Below are 17,718 nucleotides of genomic sequence, written 5' to 3'. Positions count from 1 at the left end.
ATTTGTCACAGAATGTTACCACTCCATACCATAGCAATGGAAAATACCCTCACGAGGACACTTATCACAAACGCACAGCTACAACATGATAAATTAGGTTATTTACATTAGACCAGGAAAGGAGCAGAAGCGGAAGAGCAGAGAAGGGGGACAAAGAATGAAGGACCAGAAGTGACATGACTGAACACTGATGTGATAGGCATGTTCTCTCTGATCCTCACTAGAGGGGTGACAAATGCTCCTTGAGCCACAGGGTATTCTTTCCTCTGGAGAACTGTAAAGTAAATTCCATCCAAACAGAAGAAATGTACAATATTCATTCAAGAACTGAAAGACCAGAGCTGGAGCTGTTCTCAAGGACAACCACTCTCCTTTAGCAACTGCCTCCAGGGGATTCCATACCAGAGCCATAGTTCTGGATTCTTAGAGGGCTGCTAATAAGAGTGCAAGATACATACATAGAACTTACAAACAAATAACAACAGTGAAACATAAGGCATATAAAACCATATGAATACATTACATAACAGGAGCTTCAGAAAAAAGCATTATATGGTCTGGGTGCAAGCTGCTTCCACCCACTTAGTCTATGTGGCTCAGATCTCCTGGGATCGACTGAGGGACCTCTCTATACCCTTCACTCTCATGGAAGGATATGACAGGTTCAACAGGTCTTCAAATAGATTCATGCCCTTTGTTTGACCGTGGTTTATTTACTTACCTCACTTGTTCAACCGTGTTGTATTATTCTTGCTTTCGCCACTTTGTACAGCGCTCTGATACCTGTAAGGGTCATGTTCGCACTTTATAAAACTTTTCAAACAAACAAACAAATGCCAGAACAAGGGAGAGGAGTGAGAAGTGCCAGATTGAAAATTGCGCTTAGCAAGACATTTTTCTGATGGCTCCAACAGGTGCCCAGAACTTGATGGGTCTTTTGGGTACCAATTTAATGACACTGCCCATAATTTTATAATTTTTTTAGGCTTGGATATATTTTTATTAACCTTCAGACATCATGTTCAGGTTTATGTAACATATCTTAAATAGACATAGCCATCCTGACTGTGAACAAATGGAAATCCCCGAATAACTCCCCTCCCTCCCACAAGCTGTTCGCTCTGTTTCTCTCACTCCCCTGCCCCTTTATGGAGTAGCATCGGTGTATCAACCGTAAATTACATTATTTTTAAAGAAAGCCACAAGTTCATCGTTGCGCGGGGATAAGAACACCAAGGAAATAGAGCAACGAGAAGAGACACAGATGAAACTGATGAAAAATTTAGCAAAACAAAAAAGATTTGTTACTTCCAACTAGCTGAACAATGGAGATCTTCTAGAGGGGAAACTGAAGGACATTGCAGATTTGGGGGGCACAAAATGCTGAAGAGTCTTCGTCTGCTGCATCCTTTATCATAGACTGAGATTTTGAATTAAGATAAAATTCTGATCTGATGGATCTTGGGCGGCATTGGGGTGCCTGGAGGCGAAAAAGCATCTTAGGCCCAGAGAGATGATATTTTCGGTGCAACAAGGAAAGGGCCTAAAAAATGGATGCATGTGGGAAAAACATGGGGGCATATTATCAAGGAGGGCGATAAGAGATTATCGCCGCTTTAGCGGCCGTTTTTGGCCGCTAAGCGGCGCTAATTTTATTGCCCTATTAGCAAGCTGTCGCTAACAGCAGTTAGCGATAGCTTGTAGGCGATAGCGAGCGGATTGCGGCCCGCTTTGCATGTCAGCGATATTTATCGCTAATGACATGCAAAGTGGGCGTACCCAACCTGTTAGCGACTGAAAGTCGCTAGCATCGCTATCGCCTATTATCAACGCAGGCGTTGCGATGGAAATATTCACGCTAAGCGCAAATATCTCCAAAACCTAACCCCTGCTCAGACCAGTTCTTAGCCATTATATCCAATGGGAGGTGGATACTGTGGCTAAGACCCTACTGGCGTTAATGCGTGAATATCGCTGTGTTCTCAGCGATATTCACGCATTTCGCCGCTATCGACGGATATTTTATCGCTTTAGAGATAAACGTTGCTAATAGCACGCTATCTCTGCGATAATATCCGGGGATGCTTGGCGATAAAAAAAAACTCGCTAAGCCCATTAGGCGATAAATATCGCTAGTTGTTGGTAATATGCCCCTCGGTTCTTAGGTCCTTAAGTAACTTATCTGTAGCGTCACGGAACAAGATTGGAAGCCTCTGCCATAACTGGCACAAGCATTGCAGACCGATTGAGAAACACACATTCCACTACACACTGATTTCTGGGCAACCTATACTCGTGCAGGTGAAAACATTTATAAGACAAGTGGAGGAGCAAGACACAAACAATTTTAACTTGAGCTGAGAGGCAGCAAGTGATGTCAAGGCAAACTGAAATGAAGAACACAAAATCACATAAAACTAATCCATCAGATATCTAGGTCTGTAGATAGGAAGTCCTTCTTTCACACTCAGTGCTTAGATCTGCCACCCCAATTGTAGACCAGCAGACACACGCAGGAGGCACTAATCTAGCTCCTTGAATCTACACCAGCTGGCCTCTTTCTGCTTGAACCTCATGCTGTTAAAAAATGTGCTAATTTTTGAAGTATTTAAATGCATGCACACACTCATAAAGCAGCACACATTCAATGTTCACAAACAGTACATCTAGGCACTGGCAAACAAACAGAAGGGCAACCGCAACAGGACCCTGCCTCTCACGTACCTGCATAATGGTGGCTTCACAGTGCTTCCCCAAGTGACAAATCCAGGCTCTTGTCAAAAGTGTCCTCTCATGGCCATTAGCTGGAGGGCAGCGTCAAGCAGAGAGGCAACTGGCAGTCTTGGTTAATGGTGGCTGAAATGAGGGCTTCAAAACTTCCTGCTTCTGAGGTGGCTGTAACTCGAGGTCTTGTGGAGGCTTGGGGGATGAGGTAACCCGCCAGGTCTGGTGGCGCAGTGGACTAATGCATCCACTGTAGGGGCCTGTGTTTGACCTCATGGGCACAGGTTTTAATCCCGGCGGGTCCACTCAGTCTTTCATCCATCTGAGGTCGATAAAATGGGTACCATTGAGTTGGGTAACAATATGCATTTGATATTCAGCGCCTTGACACCTTCAGGTGATACGTGCGCTTTACAAAAGTACATGTTATGTTTTTTTTTATGTCTTTCGAAACTCGTTGTAGGGTGCGGGCGAATTTGTGATGCTTACTGATCCCACCCTACCCTATGACAAATTGTGAAAGGATGAGGTGGTGAGGCATTGATAATTAGTACGCAGCCCCGGGTCTGCGGCAAAAAGTGACTCTGGTGCACATCATCTGGGTGTGGACTCCTAAAACACCAGGGGCCTCATTTATGAGGCCGTGTGTCACTTTTACGCCGACGGTGCGTCACTTTTTGTGATGCACCAGCAGCGTAAAAAATGTGCCTTGTTGCACCATATTTACAAAGTGACGCATCTAGGTAGATGCGTCACTTTGTAAACCCCTGCGCTACATTATACCTACGCCAGGTATAATGTATGCAGGGGTGGCATTCTGACGCAAGAAAGGGTCATAGAAGTGACGCAGTGCAATCTATAGGATTTCACTGCGCCACTTCTAGGACACAAATGCGTCAATTTCTTATGCCTGCCTCACAGCAGGCATAAGACTGACGCAGGCCCTTTAATATGGGGCTTGCCCCATGTGAAAGGACGCATTGCTGGTGTTGCATTACTTTTGTGACACACTCCAGCAATGCGTCACTTTTGCACCATACAGATACGTCAGAAATCTGTAACTCCTTGCGCCATGATGCGTCATACTGTAAATATGAAGCATCAGGAGGGCGCAGTGAAAAGTGACGCATCGACGCGTCACTTTTCATAAATGAGGCCCCTTATATGGGTATGCCAGAGCTATAAGCCTTTGGGCAGCCACGATGTCTGGCACATGCACTAGCGCATGTGTAAAGGAAAATGCCTGCCTGGATGCCTGACCCTTGCATAACATGAGGGTCAGAGTATGACACCAGAACTGAAGACAGGGACTGGCAATATGGCATAGGGTGTCTGCACGTGCATTTTCCTCCATTATGTGCCATCCACACTGATAATCAAATATTCCGAACACACACCGTGTAATGTGATTATTTAATTACCAATGTGGGTGGAGCACCGACGCCCAACGCCCAAAGAAAGCATCTACCACTGTCTTGAATTATAACTTCAACTTCCACAGTTAATTAAATCTTAAATTTCAATAAGCCTTCCAATTTTATATCCAAAGCACCTTTGTGGCAGAAAAAGAGTATTCAGAGAAAACCACCAAAGTCGAATTCATGTTTAATGTAAAAATATGGCAATTAATAATATTGTAAGTGTAGATTCACAATATAAGTGAACCAGAGCTTCAGAAAGCTGTTGTAGAATATAATACTAAATTCACTTTATTTCTAGCTTTCTTTTATACATTTTCTATAATTCAGCAAACAAAGTATAGGACAGGGGGCTTAAACTGAAACTCAACACACCTGCCTATTACCCAATGCCCAACTCTTATGATGGAAGAATGAGAGAAGTCTTTGGGAAGGTGGCCTATAAAGTGGGGTACAGGAAAAAGCTGGCATCACTAAGGGCCATATGTATCAAAAAGTCATTTTGCGATTCTCAAATAGTGATTTTCTGGAAATCGCCATTTGAGAATCGCAAAATGCTATGTATGTAGGATTTGCAATAAATTTTGTGAATCCTACATATTCCTTAATTGCGAATAGCAAATTGCGATTCGCAATTAAGGAATACCTCCCCATTCATTCCTATGGGCCTTTAGACCCATAGGAATGTATGGGAAGACATTCTCAATTTGCGATTTGCAATTAGTGAATCGCAAATTGAGAATGCAATTTCAAGGATGCAAGGGTGTCAAAAGGACACCCTGTTGCACCCCTGAAATAAGCATGGGTGCATATGTGGCACACATACATGTGCTTCACATTGTACTTTGAAAAATGCAAAAAAGTTAATTTTTCAAAGAAATCGCAAATTACCACCAACTTGAAGTTGGTGGTAATTTGCGATTCCTTAAGGCCAATTTGCACTTTTTTGGGGCTTCTTACATTGCATTTAAGGAATCGCAAAATTTGTGATTCCTTAAATGCAATCACAAAATAAGGAATCGCAAATTTTGTGATTCCTTATTTTGCACGCAGATTTGTTTAATACATACCATTTGGCAAAATTGCATTCTCAAACGCTGAAATTTTGCGAATGTCGGCGTTTGCGAATGCACTTTTGCTTGATACATATGGCCCTAAATCTGTAGTTTCTTGCTTTTCTATCTCAACTTCAGAATAAGGATGTGCTTACTCAAACAGCATGGTTAAATATGCAATGTACTACATCAAAATACAATATGCACTATGTTTAAAAGGCATATCAATGTGCAATAATTCAAGCGAATTGACAGTACCATAAGCAGGCATAAAAATGATTGAGGCCATTTTCCCCTAACAGACTTTTTGACTTAAAACAAAACCTGCTCCATCTCTAGAGTCATTCATTTTTCTTTAAGTACACCCAATACTTTATTCAAAATCCTGTAATGGCTGCCAGATATGGTGAAAACACGAGGATATCAATCAGGAAGGCAATGATCCCTTCTACATCTCTTGACAGAATATCCATTAGAATCTGAAAACAGAGGTGGCAGAAACGAAGCCAAATGGCATGCATTCATAGCAAAATGACACTTTCGTGCCTAAGAAGGTGGTCAAGGGATTTAGAGTTCTCTGAGAGTTGAATCTGCTAATGCTCTAACGAAGGTCATTGAGTGAATAAATCTTGAATTTTGGGAGGCGATGGCAATTTCAAATTGTTTATTCAATCATCTAAGGTTAGCACAATATCTCAAGCTTCCTGATTTCTTTTTTACCAGCACAGTTAGTACACCCACTCAGATGAGTATTGCAATAAGAATGTGTCTCACACTTAATAGAATATTGCCAAGTTTGGGATTAACTGGTATGGCAATGTTTTTTGGCGTGAGCTCATGAGAAAAACCATCTACTCTTCCGACCTCCTTCCTAAAGACCTCTTTGTACTGATTAAATATATGCAAAATATCACTAAATTGCATAAAAAATTAGAACAGGAGTCCCTTGTCTTCATCATGATTTCCCCAACAAATGTTGTCCTTTACGAGTCATATAATTTTTTCCTACAGATTTTGTGTCCGTAAACAGAATGTTGGCAATGAACTATACTAGTATGTCACTAGAGGTTCCACAGTAAGAAAAGGGTTTGACAACAGTTTCACATAGCACACCATTACTCCACATCTTAAAATATTCGGAACTATCTGTATAGTCAGAACCAGAGTCTGCAAGAACTTTAGAACTAAAATAAACTGACTGAAAACTGAACTTTACTCGCCTATGTGCAATACTCCAACATGTATTTCTTTTTGTGTTCTTAGACTGTTTTCAGTTGCCTATAACTTTGGCATCGTTTGACCAACCTTCATGAAAGTTTCCCAAAAAAGTGTCAAATTATGTTATGTGTGTCATGGAAGGTTTGGGGATGATCCATGCAGTGAGGACCAAGAAAAAGGTGTTCTAAATAACGGTGAGTTTGTAACGTTAATTCCCAGAGGAACGCGTCACTGACGAAGGCTTGTAGCTGAAACGCGTCTGTTGACACTGTAAAATAATCCCAGGAAAGGCATTACCATCTTGTCTACGAGTGCTGATTTTCTAAACAATTTTGGAGGAAATTGAGGGTGATGTGATTGTGGGGCCCCGCCGCCGCAGACTGCACCCACTCGCGAGTGACCCGTCACTCTGGCAGGGAAGAGAGCTTGGAATATATATATATATATATATATATATACATATATATATATATATATATATATATGTTTATATGCAAGCAATAAGGTACGACTCAAGCAAATACACTGGATGTCCTGCAAGAGATCAGAAAGCTATATATACATCAACTGAGTACTTTGAAGGTTCACCTTGACTCACTCCTGCATCACAAAGAAAGCACACTCACTCACACATCACAAAGACAACACATCAAATGATCACAGCCACTGGCTCACATCCCAATGGCAATAATCAAGACTCAATACATCACCTGGTGCAAAAACATTGCATCTCAGATTCGGGAAGTAAACAGCCGTGAATAAGAGCCTCAGCAACCAGGGTTCACTCTGAGGTAGACGCCTCCGTCCCCACTCAGACTCCAAACTCCCTGTTTCCAAGTCCACAACCCTCAGATTTAAACACACTAGAAGGTTTGAGAAAGACCTCCCCCTGGGCCAGAGGAATCTTACCAGGACTGGCCAGGTTCCAACCAAGCGTTCCCACGGCAGGAAGGAGCTCTCACATCCCCTTCTTTAAATCTCGCATGTTCCAGCCACTATCTTGATGAAGCTCACAAAAGTCTTTCGGAGTACATAAACAATCCCTTACAAAAACAGAAAGACCTTGAACGTGAATAACGCAAGCAACTTGCAAGCACTGCTGTGCAAGCAGAAAAGCTGAAGCAAGGAAAGCCATGAAAAAAGGATGACATGAGGCCATGTCAAAGCCAATAGTAAGAACTTAACCTAAACCACTTGCAAGGGCTGCTGTGCACTCAGAAAAGCTGAAGCAAGGCAAAGTCGGAAAACAAGATGACATAAGACCATGTCAAAGCAAATAGTAAGAGCTTCATAATTGTCATACACCTAGCACATGTGTGCATTACTGCCCACAACACTGCACTTCGAGACAAAAGAATACATTCCACCCCTCTCTCTCCCTTTCACGCTTTCAAATGAACAACCCACACATTCTATTCTTGGCAAGGCTGTCTTACTCTGTGACAGCTCCCACTGAAAGACAGCAAGATTACAAGAAAGAAGAGTAGCAAGGCATATGCAGGACCATTGTGCATCGAGGCTAGGATGAAATAACACACTAATGTCAGTTGAAATAATGGTAGTCAAAGGTGATCACTGGGTGTCAAACCACAAGAGTGCCTCTAGCACTACAGCCATTCACTAGTTTTTCGGAAATTTAAGTTGAAAATTATAGTGATATCTCTGGTGCAAAGCCTTTGTGAAAAAAGACAAGCTTTTGCACGAAATGCCCCACTCTGATTGGCTGCCAATGGCAGCAATCTTGGGAATCGGCTTCACAGAGTGAAAATAAAGAAAAGGGGGCAGGGTAGGAAAATCCTGACCCCCAAGCCATGAGGTAGGGGTCCCCCTGAAACTCCGACACTGCATAAAAGATTTTCTTTAAACAAACAAATTGCAGCAAAATCGAGATAATAGTGAATTTGTGGCAATTATTTTTTTTTAAAGCGAGAATGGGGTTTTCACGCTTGCTTTACAATAACCCCTGGGTGGACCAGGTCCTGGGGGCATATGCTAAAAGGCCCCCCTCCTTGGGCTTATCAAAGCCCAGGGGACCACCACCTTCCCGGGGCTAATTCAAATTATGTGGGGGGGGCTCGTGGACCCCCATGGCCTGGGGACTGCGACCTCCCTTGGGCTAATTTCAATAATATGGAGGGCCTCATGGGCCCCGCCCCAGGGACCCCCACATCCCTGTAGACTGCCACCTCCCTGGGGCACATACTTTATTAAAAAAAAAAAAAGCAGGAAGGCCCTCCGGCAACCCCCACAACCCCGGGGACCATCAACTCCCCAGGGCACAAATGCAATAATTAAGATGGTCTGTTGTAGACCCCTAGTCCCGGGGACCACCACCTCCCAGGGGCAAATTTGAACAAAGTAGGGGTGCTATGCAGCCCCACTCCAGGAGCCCTAGATGGCCCTTGGGACCACGACCCCCCAGCAGTAATGTGTTCTCTTTGGTGAAGTAAGAGAAGATTGCAGCAGTATGTTGGATGCGTTTTATTGTGCGTATTATGAATGTGGGTGTGACAAGGTGTTGGCATTATCAAGCTTGGAGATTACGAGTGTGATTACAAGGAGTACAGTGGAGTGGCATACAGTTTAGAAGCATAGAGTGCAGTTTTATACAGTGCTGTGTCATTGAGTGTCGTGGCACCGAGTGTCATGGCATAGACTGAAGTGCTGAAAATGGAGTGGTGTAATTTGCAGTGGTATAGAGTGGAGTGGTGTACAGTTTCATGGTGCTTCATGGTTTACAGTGAAGTGGCATACAGTTGAGAGGTGTAGAGTGAAATATTGTGCACTACTATGCTGTTGAGTCTCATGGCATACAGTGTTGTGGTGTACAGTGTCGTGGCATGCCATGTCTTGGCATACAGTGTCATGGAGTACAATGTGGTGGCATAGAGTCTTGTTGCATAGAGTCTCGTGGTGTACACTAGAGTGGCATAGATTGGAATGGTGTGCAGTTGAGTGGCATTTCGCAGAGTGGAGTGGAGTGTCATAGAGTGGAGTGATGTGGGGTGTCACACAGTGGCGTGGAGTGTCTCAGAGTGTTTTTGCATGACGCAGAATGAATTGGTGTATTGTACAGTGGAGTGACGGGTCATTCAGTGTCATAGAGTGTCGCACAGTTGGGTAGCATGGTACACAGTGGAGAGGTATGGAGTGAAGTACAGTGTTGTAGAGTGGAGTGGCATAGAGTGGAGTAATGTGTTGTTAAGTGTGTAAGAGTGAAGTGGCATTGAATGCCGAGCATACAATAGTGTAGAGTGGAATAGTGTAGTACAGTGGGAAATAGTGCAGTAGTGTGACATAGCCAAGGGTGGAGTAAAGTAGCATAGAGTGGCATAGAGGGAGTTGTGTAGAGTGATGTAGAGTGGAGTAGAGTGTTGTAGAGTGGCACAGACTGGAGTAGAGAATGTAGAGCATCACAGAGTAGAGTACAGCCTTGTAGAGTGGAGGAGCGTAGAGTGTCATAGAGTGGAGTATGGTGTGGCACAGTAGCGTAGAATGGAGTGGCACACAATTAAATGGCATGTTGTAGAGTGGCGTGTGGTGTAGCAGAGTGGAGTGGTGTGTCTTACAGTGGAGTGGCGTGCGGTAGTGTGGAGTGGCATGTAGTGTCGTAGAGTGGAGTGGAGCCTCATGTGAGCGGGATGTCATTGAGTCGACATAAAGTGGAGTGGCCTGTTGTAGAGTGGAGTAGAGTGGCATACGGTGATGGGGCATGTATTGGAGTGGAGTCTTGTGTAAGGGCGTGTTGTGCAGTGGAATGGCGTGGCATCTCATAGATTGGAGTGTGGTACAGTGTCTTAGAGTGGAGGGGAGTAAATTGGAGTAGCACAGAGTGAAGTGGGATGCCATAGAAGGGAGTGTGTGTTGAATAGTGGTGTAGAGTAGAATGGCATGTTGTACAGTGGAGTAGCATGCCATAGAGTGGAGTGTCATAGAGTGGAGTTGCATGTCATAGAGTGGAGTGGCGTGTCATTCAGTGTAGTGGGGTGTCGTGGAGTGGCCTGTCAAAGAGTTTTGTAGAGTGGGGTAGAGGTATGTACAGTGGAGGGGTATACAGTGGGTTAGGGTATAGTGAAGTGTCCTAGAGGGTAGTGGCATGTCATGAGGTAGACTACATTAGTGGTCAGACAGTGGTGTGTTGTACAGTATTTTAGAGTGGAGTGCGTTGGCTGGTGTGGTGTAGAGTGAAGTGGGATGTCATACCATTGAGTGGTGTAGAGTTGAGTGGCATATCATGGGGTGGGGTGAGTAGACTGGAGTGGCATGTTGTAGAGTGGAGTGACATGGAGTGGCATACAGTGGAAAGGAGTGGAGTGGAGTGTCATAGAGTGGAGTTGTCACGTAGTTCCTATATATTCCTATATAGAATCTGGTGGCAGACTGGCTTTGAACACGCCCAGAATGTTAACCTGTTTGCATTAGCTATCTCACAGTGCCACTAGAATCTCCTCTTATCGAGGAGAGAATAGTCCCTGGCAACCTTAGAACATGACAACCCTGATCCCTCAGAATCGTGGAAACAATGTACTACCTTTCGTGCAGTCACTCATGCTCACTTATTTGGTCTCAGAGAGTTACAATAAGAGTTACAATAAGAGTTTATTGCACAGTTGTTTTTCTAGTGTAAAATAGATGTGCTCCAACAACCGTTAGACAGTATCAGATATGTATGATTAGCAGTACAGTGAATATAAAAGGATAGTACAGTTCTACCATTGTGCAATAGTCATGAACACATACATGAATATAAAATTCATGATAAAAGAAAGCGCATACTCCTACAATGCCTGTCTAGATGTACCTAAGTGTACCTAGCATGTGAGTAGGTGTGAAGCCAAGAATAACCCTAGGTTTTAGTTGAATCCCATTACCTGAAGTGAGAGAGAAGGGACCCGTCCTGGTCTCAAGTTGGACACCCCGCGAGGGATGTGTTGGACCAATGTCAGCTGGACCATCTGAATGCAGGAGCCTCAGCGTCTCTGATAAGGGTGTCGGCCTGGAAGTCTTGGCTTCCTCTAGCTAAAACTAGCAAGATGTTCTGTATTTAGACAGAAAGTATCTAGGGCTCCTTTGTCCCTTGTTTCTTGTATTAGCCTTTGTTGGATTTGAGGTTGACGTATGGGATGAACCTTGTACGTAGATATTATGTTGGTTTCCAAGAACCCTTATGAATATTCATTCATACTATGTGAGTCTATTGATGAAGTTATAGAACGCTATTGTTCAGGGAAAACCCTCCTTCTGAGCCCAGGACTAGAACTAGGTAAATGTTCAATCCTAAAAGGCTTGTTACTGTGTAGTGTAGGGGATGTAATGTAGGTGAAGGTGTATGATATTACCCGGGCCTATATTAGGGTACCTATATGGAACATAACAGAGTGGAGTGTTGCACAGTGGAGTGATGTAAAGAGGAGTGGTGTTTTTTACAGTAGAATGGAGTGGCATGTCATAGAGTGTCTTAGAGTGAAGGAGTGTAGAGTGGAGTGGTGTTGAGTAAACTTGCATAGAGTGGAGTGGCTTACAGTGGAGTGGCATGCCGTACAGTGGAGTAGTGTGAGGTAGAGTGGAGTGGCGTGTCATACAGTGCTATGGCCTGAAGTTGATTGGCATGGAGTGTTATAGAGTGGAATGGCATGTCGTTGAGTGGAGTGGTGTGTGGCACACTGGAGTGGTATGTCGTACAGTTAAGTGGCGTGTTGTACAGTTGAGTGGCATGGAGTGTGATGGAGTAGACTAACCTGTTGTAGTGTGGAGTGGGGTGTCATTGAGTGGATTGACATGTCATAGAATCACAGAGTGGATGAGAGTTGTGTGACGTATAGTGGAGTGGAGTGGTGTGTCATATAGTATTGCTTAAAGAGCTGTAATTAGAACATGGCTGTACGGATTTAGCAGAAATGTGGCAGAAATATTGATTATGTGGTGTAAAGCATTCTTTGGTAGTAGATCTGAATTGTTTATATAAATAAAAAAATATAGGGCATGATTTACAAAGGTAAACTTAAATGTTTGCATACATTTACAATTGTTTGCTAATCACTAAGGCATTTTACGCGTAGTTCTTTTAGGGATATATTAGGTTACAGTATACTGCAGGAATGTTGCGGTGTACCACGGTTCATGCCAATGAAAAACAGCATATTATTAGCCTATGACTGCCCTTACAAAAGTAAAAGGTGGCCACATTGTTTAGACCACACTTTGGCTGAGTTCTGTTTTTTAAGTGTTTATAAATGTATAGGAAGGGATGATTTGGTTTAAAGATGTGTAAAAGTTGTTTTATTACCTTATATATTTTAAAACAAGTTTGTGGAGTACCGCAGTACTTTATTATTGTTTAGACCTCACTGTCTTTGTTTGGGGATTTAATGGTAAGCATAGTGTAGTATTGTGTTTTTTTTTACTTTTTTTAAAATTTTCTCATATTTCATATAGTCAAAGCTGAGTAAGTGTGCTGTAAATAATATTTCACCCTTCCAAAATTAAAAGTAAGAAATATACGTAAGACCACGCTTTGTGTGCGTTCTGATTTTAGGTGGGAAATATAGTGTAGTAAAGTGTTTTTTTAATTTTTAACTCTTTTTCTTAATTTTGTTAAGCACACAGTTCTGCGCTATATTTCCCCTTAAAACCTAAAACACAGACTAAATGTAAAAATAAAAAAAGATTAAATATATACATTTCAAAGACAGTTATGCTGCTCCTTCTCGACCTGTCAGCGGCATTTGATACTCATTCTATCTTGATTCAACGCCTCTATGAAGTAGGGATCCAGGAGACTGCCCTCAATTGGTTCATAGATTTTCTGAAAGACTGGACCCAAACGATTTCCATTGGCCCCTTTCAATCTAAAACACTTTTCCTGGGCAAGGGAGTTCCTCAGGGCTCCGCTTTGAGCCCTAGACTTTCTAACATCTATGTTGACCCTCTTGCCCAGCTAGTCAAGTCGTGTGGTTTTGAAATACTTTCCTATGCAGACGATGCCCATCTGATCATATCCTTTGGGCATGACATTGAGAACATTAAGTAGTGATTTATCATCTGCATGAGGAAAATTGATACCTAGATGCCCCTTAATTAATTGTCTTCAGTTGAATGGGCATAACACAGAGATCCCTCTGGTTGGCAAAGCTCAGCTCCACTGGACAGATGATTGGTGGCCTGCTGAGTTTGGCCCTGCCCCTTCGCCCACAAACACAGCCAGAAACCTGGATATACTGTTAGACAATATGCTATCAATGAAAGATCAGGTTATGTCCTCCTGTGGCATGTGCTTTGGGACAATATTCTTGCTCAGAAGGATCATTCAGCGGCTTCCGATGAGCTCTCAAAAAATTTGTATCCAAGCATTGATACTGAGCCACCTTGATTAGCATCTAACAGTGTAGCATCTAACGAGTCCCTCCTTTCCAGGATGTATGTGGTTCAAAACACTGCAGCTCGCCTGTTTAACAAAATGCCACCAGACACATCTTCAGTTCCATTACTGAGAACCCTTCACTGACTCCCATAAGGAAAAGAGAATGGTTCAAATGACTTTGCCTGACTTATAAAGCCTTGTCAGGCAATGGACCCAAATATTTGCATGACAAACTCATTTTATACCATCCCAGCAGAAACCTTATATCTAAGAATCAACTTCTTCTTTGCCCCTGGCGTATTTGAACATCCAAGTACGGTGGCAAATGTTCTCTTATCTAACTCCCTACCATAGGAATAGGCTTCCCTTGTTTATTCGGGCATGTACTGACTTCCCTAGCTTTAAAAAGCATCTTAAACCTGGCTGTTCCTATGTATGCTTCTCCATTTGTCTGTCGCCTCAGCACTGGGATGTCCCTTTTGGGGCGATTCATTGGGCAATCCCAAGAATTTATTAACATAACATAGTAGTGTTTGTTTTTATTTGTTGTATATTTTAAATAAATTATAAATATTTTTTTATTACATTTTCTATGTAACATATTTTTGTGATTGCAACTTTCTTTATTTTTAATGTACGTATAATGTTTATATAATAATGACCTTAATAATTCCTTTTATTTTTCATGAATATATTTATACATTTTAGAAGTTTCACATTATTTCCATGTAATAATAATAAATGTCATACTTAAAAAAATATATTTTTAAGCCTATAATTTATGTTTACATTTTTTCGTAATTTGTATTCTTATTTTAAAAAGTCTATATTTTTGTATTCTATAGTTTGGGCTTTGATATTTTTTAACTTTATATGTTGGTATAATTATATTTTTCAGTTGATAGTTTGGTCATTTTATTTATGAGTATGGGTTGTCAATGTTATGGGTGTCAATACAGTGTTAAAGTCATAATGTTTTTGGTCTCTATATTTAGTTATACAGTTCATTTCCACCACTGCCATAGAAAAAGTTGAAAGTAAGAAACACAGTTTAGGATAAGATGTTGTTGATTGATACTGTTAACATTTTGCAATGGATCAGATTTGATATTAGGCCTGACATGCTCAATGGTTTTGATTTCTAAAGGGACATTAGTTAAGAAGGATGGCGATGACTTCTTAATTGACATCGCCAATTGGTCTAAATACATCTGGGCTTTGGCTAATGGTAGTGATGCAGGGGCTCCCATACCACCTTCATGGAAGGGTGCTGAGGTGACCCCAGTCTTTAAGAAGGGTGATCTCTCCCTAGTAACCAACTACAAGCCCATCAGCCTGATCGATGGTACACAGAAAGTTTTCTCTTGGGCACTTCTAGCAAAGATCACTGCGTGGATGGAGGAGAAAAATATTCTAATAGCACCATTTATCAGATTTTCCGTTTTAGTTTACTGGTCTGGAAAACAGTGAATATGAAAAGGGGAGCCTGTACATTGCATTCGTTGATTTGAAGTCAGCTTTTGATATCATCCCCAGGTTCAAGCTGTGGTATGTCCTGCAGGAGTTGGGTCTTCCCCCTGAGATCCTGGTGTCGGTTGTCCACCTTCATAAGGACAACTACACCAGGGTCTGCTGGGGAGACCAGGGCCAGTTGACAGACCCGATAAGTGTGGACAGGGGGGTCAGACAGGGTTGTGTGTTTGCCCCCACTCTAATCTCACTGTTTATCAATGGTGTTGTCCAACACTTAGCAGAAGTGCCAGCTGATGCCCCTGTGTTAGGGGGAGTCAAAGTAATAACACTATTGTTTGCTGATGACACATTGATAGTGTCCGAAACACCCAGTGGTATACAATTGCTCTTGGATCGTTTCAAGGCTTTTTGTGATCAAAATGGCCTTGAGGTTAATACCTCAAAAACAAACGTTCTGCTAATGAACCCACATAGAACGATCGAAGGCAAAATGCTGCTAGGGGGGATCCCGCTTGAGAGAGTGGCTATCTTTGAATATTTGGGCGTTACCCTATCCGAGAAAATGGTATGGAAAGATCACATTATGAAGTGGAATCTTCAGCAGAAGCAGACCATTGGGGCACTGATTAAGGAGCATAAAACTTCGCAAACTACGCCAATAGCTGCCCCTCTACAGATCTAGGACCACAAGGTAGTGCGTTCCGCTCTGTATGGAGCTGAACTGTGGATTTGAAAACATTGACAGCTTTTTTATTACAGAAAATAAAATGTTAAGATCTTTATGTTCACTCCCCCAGAGTACACCACTCTAACCACTGCGGCTAGATATGGGTAGATGTGCAATTGTGGACAAAGCTAGGCTGCGCCCCTTACTATTTTGGTTATGCCTTAGGCTAACCCACGAGCTCTCCCACTATGCGGTAGCACTTGACGAGGTCTTCAAGCTTGACAGTTTTAAAAAGACTGAGTGGCTTAACGAGGTTAGGTCACTACTAATAGTGATAGGTCTGGGTAGTTCTTGGGAAACTAAAGATGTTGGCCAACTGCCAAGCAAAGAAGTGGTTAAAAAACAATATTGGTGTTGGGTAGCACAGTCTTTTGTTGCTCAATCATCTGTGAGCCACCTCACACTAGAATTCATGGAATTCAAAATACAAAGCACCTTTGAAGAGTATATGGAGCTTATTACCATCCCAAAGGAAACTTTACATCCAATTTAGATTTAGATCCCTTCCTGTGAACTTTTTTACAGTTACTTGACGGCAGCCTCTGAGCACCAAAAAGCACTGTTGGGCTGCCTCACAGTGATTGAAACAATTGGCTACATTTTTTTGCTTGCCATCTGTATAGCTTCCCGAGGCATAAGTGGCTAACCCCTGTTTTCAGGCTATTGGGAACTCGCTGCCACCAGGAAGCGCTCTGCATTCTAACATCAGATTGTAGGCCTTCTGTAGCATGTGGAGTTGCAAAATTCCTTGGACAAATGTGGATTATCAGATTGTATGAGTCCATGACACGATAGTCTGCATTCTGTAACTGTTCCAAATAAGTATTTCCAGGCTTTGTGACGACCATGCAGTGTTTTATCACTGTACATGGATCAAATTCTGACGTTCTGTGGATTCCCTTTCTTTATATGGTATGCTTTAAAAATATTAATAGATTTTATCTTTTTAAAATTGTTTGTATATTTTAAAAGTAACGATTTAAAATTTCTGCAAAAAGACTTTTACGATTTAATGATTCTCTAGTTTATATATAATGTTGTATATTGAAAGCACTCACACTTTAATGGTCGTAATGACCGGAATAAAAGTAACGTTTGAATACAGAAGGATTATTGGAGATCAGGGGATTTTGAGAAGCAACTGAGTGAAGATCAGGAATTTATGCAGTTCCAAAGAAGAAGAATCTTGATGTCTGTCATGCAATAATATGCTTAGTGAAGCGACATGGTAGTTCTATTTTTTTTTCTTTTTGTGTATTATTATAGCCTTACAAGGGCTATACCAGTTGTTAAAGGCCTGGAAACCGAGTTATGCGACTTGGGCCTAATATAAGGAAAAGGGCCTTTAACAAGTGGTATAGCCCGAGGCAGAAGTGCTATAAGGCTAATAGAACATTCAACCAACTGAAGGGAGAAAGTCCTAAATTAAAAAGAGGGAAACATGAAGATAAACATTGGAATGTTGGAGCTCCAGACGTAACCAGCCATTATTAGCCCAGAGCTACTCCACTGAATTCAACATTCCAATGTTTTAATGTTCTTTAAAGTGTGCTGATGAAGAAGACCAATAAAGGAGTTAATGTATATTGATAGCCTCTATTGCGAAAATCCAGATTCTCTTGACATTAGACTTCAAGAATAGAATTCTCTTTGCAGGTTTGCTGCATTCCTAGTGTAAATACCAATAAAATAAATGTTCTGAAGTTTGATCAGAGTTTGCCTTTAATTAGTTTAAGACCATTA

Source organism: Lissotriton helveticus, chromosome 5_1, assembly GCF_964261635.1.
Source record: "Lissotriton helveticus chromosome 5_1, aLisHel1.1, whole genome shotgun sequence".
Classification (NCBI taxonomy): domain Eukaryota; kingdom Metazoa; phylum Chordata; class Amphibia; order Caudata; family Salamandridae; genus Lissotriton; species Lissotriton helveticus.
The sequence above is the reverse complement of the archived record's forward strand: the minus strand, read 5'-3'. Positions refer to the sequence as shown.